This window comes from Podarcis liolepis, assembly GCF_965112155.1.
Source record: "Podarcis liolepis genome assembly, chromosome: 7".
NCBI classification, from domain to species: domain Eukaryota; kingdom Metazoa; phylum Chordata; class Lepidosauria; order Squamata; family Lacertidae; genus Podarcis; species Podarcis liolepis.
In genome coordinates, this window is record NC_139561.1 from 62,639,973 (window position 1) to 62,645,972 (window position 6,000).

Here is a 6,000-nt window from a genome sequence, read left to right on the forward strand (position 1 = left end):
GGAATGGGAAAGTTTCCCATCCACCCCTCCCTAAGTAGATTTTGGAGTCTATCCAGTGTCCTGTATCTGGTAAATTAGAACAGTGGGAAGAAGAAAAAGAAACGAATACTGGGAAAAATGAAATATAAATGTATAATAATAACTTGAAAAGAAACTAGAGTAGTACCAGTAGCAGCAGCAGTAATAATAAGAATAAGAATAAGAATAAGAATAAGGCGACATCAGTGCCAGCATTTTTATTAATTTATTGATAAAATATGTGTATACTGTTGTAGTGTAAAAAATGTATCAAAGTGGTTTATAGCAATAAAAATGTAAAACTATACTATGGAAACAACAAAGAAGTTAAAAACAGACATCAGTGGAATGATGATGATGATGGTAGTAATAATAATAATGTATTACATAATACATTATATAATTATATAATTATAATGTATTACCTTGGTTCTCAAACTTAATCTGTTCCGGAAGTCCGTTCCAAAACCAAAGTGTTCCAAAACCAAGGCACGTTTTCCCATAGAAAGTAATGCAAAATGGGTTAATTTGTTCCAGACTTTTAAAACAACCCCCAAAACAGCAATTTAACATGAATTTTACTATCTAATGAGACCATTGATCCATAAAATGAAAGCAATAAACAATGTACTGCAGTCACACAATTGATCAATCAGTAGAATCATAGAATCATAGAGTTGGAATAGACCACAAGGGCCATCGAGTCCAACCCCCTGCCAAGCAGGAAACACCATCAGAGCACTCCTGACATATGGTTGTGAAGCCTCTGCTTAAAGACCTCCAAAGAAGGAGACTCCACCACACTCCTTGGCAGCTGAACTGGGTTCCACAGTGTCACACACAAAAAGACCCACATAAACAAAAACGCAAAATAAATAGCAAATAGTGTTACACTCAAAATGGAAGTGTGGTACTCAAATTGGAAGCATAACACTCAAAACGGAGCATGTTCAGCTTCCAAAAAAAGTTTGCAAACTGGAACTCTTACTTCTGGGTTTGCAGTGTTTGGGTTCCTAGTTGTTTGAGTACCAAGGCGTTTGAGAACCAAGGTACAACTGGGTTGCCCCAGCCACCCTGGACAATCTCCAGCATAATAAAAGCACAGCAAAATGTCAGACATAAAAAACATCCTAATACAGGGCTGCCTTTAGATGTTTTTGGAAAGTCATGTAGCTGTTTATCTCTCTGACATCTGATGGGAAGATGTTCCACAGGGTGGGCACCACTACCCAGAAGGCCCTCTGCCTGTTTCTCTGTAACTTAGTGTGGCAGCTAGCTAACAAACAACCCTGCATGGCAGGTCAGTATTATTGGTCACCAATTGCAGATGGAGAGTTGAGACTGAGAAAGACTCTTGTCCAAGTCCCTGTCTTGGTTTACAGACCTGTCTTGCACCCAGGGACGCGGACTTAGAAAAAATATTGGGGGGGGCCGGGAAAGCTCATGAATAATAAATAAGCTCATGAATATGCAAATAAAGTGGCTCCGGCCCTAAATAGGGCAAGCCACGCCCCCCAGCCAGCCGATTGGGAGGTGTGGCCAGTCGGGATTCCCCTGTTCTCGCGGGATTTCCGGCCGGGGCTCTCCGATTAGGGCGCGCGGCTGGCTGGCTGGCGAAGGAGCAGGTGGGGAGGAGGCGGGGGACGGCGGCGGCGCTCTGCTGGAAGGGCGCCCGCCCGAGATTATTGGGGGGGCTGAGCCCCCCAAAAAAATTTTTTGAGGGGGCTCGAGCCCCCTCAAGCCCCATGGAGTCGGCGCCTATGCTTGCACCCATAGGCTATGCCAGCATCCGTGTTGTTGTGCCCATGGACATAGCAGCATACATTCTGTGGGGGCCCTGCTTCCCAAGTAATAGATGCAAGGGGGGGGGGAGAGCTGGAATGTATAATAAGATATGGTGCAACATTTATACTTCCACTCAACCGGCACAAGCTAAAACCTGACTTGAGAATTAAAGCTTTTATTTTAGAAAAGGAATACACAGATAAGCCATGTCTGGAAGGAAGTGGGGATTTTCTTGCAGGCACAGAAGTTTGGTGGTGGATTAGATTTATTTGTTCCTTTGTTGGCCACACGAGGATGTGCACCCATTCCCAATTCACTCTACGGTTGCCAACCTTTTAGCTAGCTGCTGTAGCTATACTTTTAATACCAACACTCCCCACTAGGGATGGAAGGATGTGCCAGTTTCATGTCTCTCACTTTCCTTTCTTTGTTTTCAATCTTAAATTCAACTCTCCAAGTTTCTGCAGCAATTTGTGCAATCCTCATGAGAATTCTTTAGCATTTTAGAATGAATTTCTACCAACAAACACATTTCTGTTTGCAGTTTTGGCTAACGGACACATTTTTGCAAGCAGCTTCTCCTAATAGAATGCATTTTGGTCTGTTAGCTTCACAAATAATACTAATAATATATTTGGTTTTATGCACACTTTCCCCTAATAAATGCATTTTTGTGATAGGTTTTTCATTGGAAAACTGTCTAGAAAATTTCAGTTACAGATAGGTAGCCGTGTTGGTCTGCCATAGTCAAAATAAAATACTGGAAGTATTTAAAATAAAATACTGGAAGGAATTTTTTTATTTAGAAAATTTCAGATCAGTGTAAATTTTGAATGATGGTTGTGTATCAGCTTTTTCAAAAAGTGCAAATTTGGTAAATTCACCATTAACTGTGAACTGAATCTCTCCCCAATCCCTACTCCCCACGTCCCTCATGTTCCAGTGGCAGAACTACCTGAGTTTTGGAGGAGAAGTCGCTGGAGAACAAAGAGTGTTTTTGCAATAATTGATCCCTTTTCCAAAAAAAAAAAAAAAAAGGAGGGGTGGGGACCATTTCATTTGTTGGGGTAGTAGCCTGGGAACTGTGAAGAGAGCATTGCCCCACCAACCTGTGCCCTAAGCCAAGCCCCCTTACAAATAGGATAGGAGGGGACCCTGGCGATCATCTTCCTCATTAGTCTCAGTGTTGCCCTTGTAGAACTCAACAGGGAAGAGAATGGGGACAAAACTAGAATTAGTTGGCTCTGCTTCTGCCTGTCATTGACTCTGACTCCACCTGCTGTTGACCTCCCTGCTAGCCCCAAAGGACACCAGCCACAACTGCCGAGGGAGTGAGGATATGCTGCAATATTTTGTTGCTGGTTAAACTTGCTGTGGCAACTAACCTGTATGTACAGGGCAATATACTTGAGTATATAGATACTGAGGTCAAACCACAGTCTCAAGTCTAGTCCGTTTTCATTTAGGAGACCACTGGGGAAACCTGCACTGAGATCCGTCTTGGAAGAAAGAAAGTACATGAATGTGAGAAATAAATACTCTTAATATCATGCCCTGCTCCTGACCTTTCCAGAAACATTTTGCTGGTCTCTGTGGGAGACTGGATTAGTCTTTTATCCTTGGAACTATGGTTAAATTATATTGCAGAGTAAAACATCTGCTCTCAAACTAGGGAGCTGTGGGAAGCCTTACTCCTGTTTTGGCCCACTAGATATCCTTATTTAACCCATCAAGTGGTTTTGATTAGAAAACCCATAACCACCTGCCCATTATGTGATGTCTTATGGTGTCATGTGATGGACTGGTGAAGCTACAATGCAAAATTCCAAAGGAGGAATCAGGAACATGTTCTAAGCAGGCATAAATATATACCCAGTACTTCACAGCACTGGTGGAGTAATAGGAGTGTAGGGTTCCATCGTGGTTGCCCCCCGCCCGCGCTGGGCGCCCCGCCCTTGCAGGCGGCATGCCCTGCCCCCAGGACACGCACCCTGCCCCCACCTGCTCTCCACCCCCCGGTGCCGGAGCATGAAGCTCTGCCACTGCTTCACAGTGGTCTGTGGGTGAGCTTTTCCTCCAAGTTCCAAAATACCAGATGCCCACTCCACTGTAACATGGATCAGAGCTTCCAGTCTGGTGCCCCTCTTCTATGGATCATCATTCCTGTTGGGATGTGACCGGTGCACACTATCTGCACTTTCCAGAAATGATACAAGGCATTTCTGTCCTGACAAGCTTTCCCAGCTGGATAAATAGGTCTCTGCTGTGGGTGTCTACTTGTATTGCTGGGGCATGAAGCAAAGTACAAGATCCCCCACCCCCCTCACCATTCCATGTACAAAAGCTGAATGGACTGGCAGTTCACCCTTACTTCAAGTCTTGTCAATGGGATTTCATCCTCCACCACATCTGATGAGTAAGCCAAATTAGGATGCTGAGGACAGACTAAGTAATAATAATAATTTATTATTTATACTCCGCCCATCTGGCTGGGTTTCCCCAGCCACTTTGCATGGCTTACAGAGTGGCAACAGAGGGAAATAGACTAGGACCTCAGGACAAACAGCTGGGAACTGCCACCTCCCAGCTTTTGCCCCCTGATGCCGTCATCCGACTTTGCCTAATAGTAGGGTCAGCCCTGCTTCTAAACATCAGGCAGAGACTTTTTTTAGAGAGAGAGGTCTTTGGTGGAGACTGCAGGCTGTTTTACTTTTGTTTTCTTTTTGTTGCTGCCTTGTGATTATGTTTCCCTCTTTATTGTTGACCTGCTGATGTTTTTAGTGGTTATTTTGCTGATTTATGCTGCTCTTGGTTTTTCTAAGAAACACTTGAACTTGAGAAAATGCAAAGGTTTACGGTGTAAAACATGCCATATCATATCACAGAATAAAGAATGTGATTAGCAAAATCATATTGAACAACACAAGAAAAAGGCAAAGAATAACAGAAAAGGAAAGATGTGTGTATTAGTATATCTGTCTATCTGTCATCTATCTATCTACACACACATGAAGGAAACTAGCCCATCAGGTTGAGCATTATCTTGGAACTTTACACTCCATTGCTTTTGATTTGTTTCTGTTTCTTTCTGTTTTGTTTTTCTTTGGTTTATATGTTGAGTTGATGCCATTCAATTATATCATATGCTCTGGCTTTTTTTGAGGAACAGTGGGATACCTTTTAAATATATACATTTTATTTTATTTTTTGCAACGAGAAACAACTGGTTGTTTTAAAAAGCTCCAGAAATATACTAATCACTGTTGTACAGCAATACAACACAATGGCCCTTAGCCACAAGCTTATGATTTAAAACAGGGTTGGTGACCATTTGGCTTTCCAGATGTTGCTGGATCTAAACTCTCTCCATCCCTGACCATTGGCCCTTCTGGCCGATCTATCTGATTAGGATTACCATATTTTTAAGCAAGCTGTACTCCTATATCCTTAAGAGAAGTCTGGCACATGGAAATTGAGCAGTTTTGCTTTGTTGCCCAGCTGGTCAGCCTTGTGTGCAAATTCCTTTCCTTGGGTCTGATGTAACAAGGCCATGATTCAACACCAGCTCTCTTTTGCACCACACCTCCCATGGAGTGATGCAGTCACTTGAGCAACCCTTGCCTTGGATAATCCAACAGGTTAGGGCAGCAGTGGGAAACCAGTGGCCTTCTAGACACTACTGGACTGCAATTCCCATCACCCCCTCATCATTAACCAAACTGGCTGGGGCTCCATAGTGAGTGGCGGGGCAGAAAAGGATAGTGTGGCTCACCTGGCTTCCCAACACAGAGGCAACCAAGAGGGAGAGGGGGAAGGTGGCAGGGAAAGAAGTGCAGGTGCAGCAATGGAGCCAATCCAGCACTCCTGCCACTATGTCTGCACTGCGCTAACCTCCATGTCCATCTCTTTCTCAGTTATTGCCAGGGACTGGGCAGAGACTGCCACCCCAGCCTGACCTTTCCAGAGGAGAAGAAGACAGTTCAGAATTACAACAGGGGTTTGAGGGAGGTCACAGCTCAGAGGAAGAAGAGAGGGGGGGGAGTTGGGAAATAATGGGAGAGAAGGAGGAGGCAGAGCTGGAGCAGCTGGCTGACACGTTATCACTAGAAAGCATTCCAGACCCACCATCTCCCAGAACCTGGTAAGCCTTAAAAGTAGGAGAGCAAAGAGCTCGGAGACAGACGACCCTAAGCAGCA